The sequence below is a fragment of the Cynara cardunculus genome (genome assembly GCF_001531365.2).
Source record: "Cynara cardunculus var. scolymus isolate 2C chromosome LG 6, CcrdV1, whole genome shotgun sequence".
NCBI classification, from domain to species: domain Eukaryota; kingdom Viridiplantae; phylum Streptophyta; class Magnoliopsida; order Asterales; family Asteraceae; genus Cynara; species Cynara cardunculus.
In genome coordinates this window covers 6,735,536-6,738,798 of record NC_037533.1, presented here as the reverse complement: position 1 = coordinate 6,738,798, position 3,263 = coordinate 6,735,536, and positions in this window count along the sequence as shown.

The following is a 3,263-nucleotide window of genomic DNA, read 5'->3' as shown; positions in this document are numbered from 1 at the left end:
AGTAAGTGAAGCGAATGTGTGTCCCCTTCGATAGATCAAATATCGAAAGGGGAGGTGCATGAAGGGAAGATCGCTCTGAACGATCTTGGGGTTCAATATTAGAAGCAATAAATGCTTCTGTGTGTGTGATGGGATGTGTCGAGCCCTGAGGCGAAGGAGCTCTTATATCTTCATCACCTCTCTGTTGAGAGAGGGGTGATGGAAAATATGGTTCCTCAGCTAATACATCTCCAGAGGCCCAAAGGATGGCTTCTGGATGGCTGGCTGGGGTTGGGATTGGACTGGGTCATCCTGTTTCAATACCCCTTTGGCTTTGATCGCCAGGGATAGAAGATGTGGTTGCCCTTTGGGAAATGGGTTGAGGAAGTGTATGAGTAGGGCCGGGGGAGGCACGATGAGTAGCATCRTCATCATCATCTTCATCATCCGATGAAGATGACTCATGTGCTCCCTCGCTTGCTTTGGGGGACGGTTCTAGTCGCTCTGGGGTAGCTGCCCTCGGTTCATGGGACAGCATAGAGCGTTCATAGGCCTGGCGTATCTCAGATGTCGATGGAATGACATTGAGCATAGCCSTGGAGAGTGGTCGGTTGATGYTGTAGCCTTCCTTCGAGAGTGTTGGGCGATGGCCTTGCMTCTTGTAGACGGGTGTGAAGGGTTCCTCAGCTGGTAGGCCATGCTTCCTCATTGCGTCCCCAATGAAGAGGGCGAGGAAGCGAGGGAACAGAACCGCAGAGAGAGGCTTGCCAGCGGCTTGGAGTTTAGACTTCTTGACCACCGCCGAATGAATCTCGTTGTAGATGAGGAAGGCATAGTCAAGGTTCAGATTGAAGAACAGCCTATACATGATAGTCATGATGTTTATGTTCCCTTGGTCCAATGAGCCAAGTTTGCATGTAAGGGCTCTGTTGAGGATGGAGAAAAACATATTCCACATCGGTGGAAGGAATTGGCGTTTGAAGTCCGATACATTGCGTAGGTCACGATTGTAACCTAGCATCTTTACAAAGCGGAGGATGTCTTCGGTGGTTGGTGGTTCGTCATATTGTGCAATTCCAAGTTCCTTGCGAGTGGGAATGTACAGAACCCGAGAAACCTTAGCCCGCAATATTTTGAGTGAGCATATCATATCGTTAGGGGCGTCCATGTCCCCCATTATACCGTGGCTGTTTGGGTCAAACTCACAGGTTTGCCAGTATTGTTGGACGTACTTTATGGGTATGCCAGTGTCGGCAAGAGTGAGGGCGGGAAGAAGAATGCAGTTCTTGAAAAACTCAATCATAACTGCCAATTGTTCGTCAAACAATGTGTTTCTTAGTTCGATTGTGTGGTTGTTTGGCTTCATGGGTAGRAAAACGATAGCGCGGCTGTCAGCGCCGGTAGACTGTACTCTGCTATCATTGTTGTTTGATTCGTGGGAGGCGGAGGAGGCCATTGTTGAGGAAGTTGCAGGTTTGTTGTTCATCAAAGTATAATTGCAGGTTTATGTAAGCGTAAAAAGAAGATATAGGAGGAAGAAAGGTATATATAGGCGGAAATAGGGTGAGGGGGTGAGGTGGGGGAGTGGAAAGGAAACGGTTTCTTGATTATTAAAATAHAATAATCATGAAAAGTTTTGGCGGTTTGGGTTTTGACGATTTGATTTGAAGAACGTRAGCCGTCTTGATTGTACATGCCATTAATGTAGTAGGACACGTGTCAAGATGGGGTTAGGGAGAGGGAAAGTTGAAAAGGGTGTGTGGGGGAACATGCTGTTTGTGGTGTCAGGCGCGTGGTTATGATGACGTTATGAATTATTTGAAATAAAAAATTATTCTAAATAATATCTTGATGAATACGTATCCCAAAAATAATTTGAATTGAAAATCCCATCTAATTGTAAGATTAATACTAATTACGAAGTTTKGGTCTTCTAAAAACTCATGATGTATAGTTTTTAGTCACAAAAGCTGCAATTTTGTATAATCTTGAAAATGATTTTCAAATAAGATGAGGTTTTGTATGAAAATTATTTTGTCATAGAACCAGAGGAGCTATGGTTGGTCATGACCATTGGGTAAGGAACCAGAGGAGCTGTGGTTTAACATCGATGAAGGAGTTCATGGATGTAATGTTAGATTGCATGATATAGAAGCCTTGGATGACAAACCAGAGACTCTAGATAAGCATTGGTAATCTATTATATAGAACCAGAGGAGCTCTGGTTAAATACATATGTAGCATTTAGGTGGCCARAGGCTCTGGATAGTAGAACCAGAGACTCTGGATTAAAAATGCTTAAAAAATTGAAATGTGAAGAAGAATATGGTGCTCSCCCTCAAATGATGCATGTATATTGATTTGAAGTATTCAAAAACTTCCCCTCAAATAAATAATAATGAAGAATTTGGGGACCAGAGGCTCTGGTCTATACAACCAAAGGCTCTGGTTGTGAAAGATGAAAAATGTATGAAAGGTGGCCAAGTGAAAGGGAATTGTATAAAAGGATCTTTGAGACCAGAGGAGCGCTGGTTTCAAAAAGAACAAAGCCAGAGGCTCTKGTCTTTAAAACTAGAGGCTCTGGTTGTGAAGCAAAGAAAATGGTATTTGAAAATGGTTAAGTACATGTGAAAGAATATGATGAATGAGCCTTTGAGACCAGAGGGGTTCTGGTTCCAAAGGTTTTGAATCCAGAGGCTCTGGTCTTTAGAACCAGAGGCTCTGGTTATGAAAGCAAATGAGTGAGATATGAAAGAATAAGGTTAAGTCTACTTGTAAGGAGAAGAGGGAAACTCTTTGGGACCAGAGGAGCTCTGGTTACAAAGAGTATGAAGCCAGAGGCTCTGGTCTTTGGGACCAGAGGCTCTGGTTCCAAAGGTGATGAAATGAAGTAGGAAAAAAAATGGTAAAGTCCATGTGTAGGAAGAAAATGGAAACTCTTTGGGACCAGAGAGGCTCTGGTGACAAAGAGTATAAATCCAGAGGCTCTGGTCTTTAGAACCAGAGGCTCTGGTTTGGCTTAGAGAGTATGTTTGGATGAAAGAARGGTGTTGTGTATGACAAGTTGTAAATGGGAACTTGATAGCGATGGTTTCAAAGGAATTGGAAACCAGAGGCTCTGGGTGGAAAGAGAATATTTAGTGAATAAAAACTAAGTATATGCCTTGGACCAGAGGGGCTCTGGGTCCAAAGGATAAAAACAATGAGGAGGTGAAATGAATGAAAGTATATGCCTAAGGCCAAGATTGAGACACAATAGGATGTAGACTCAAAGAATTGGGTTC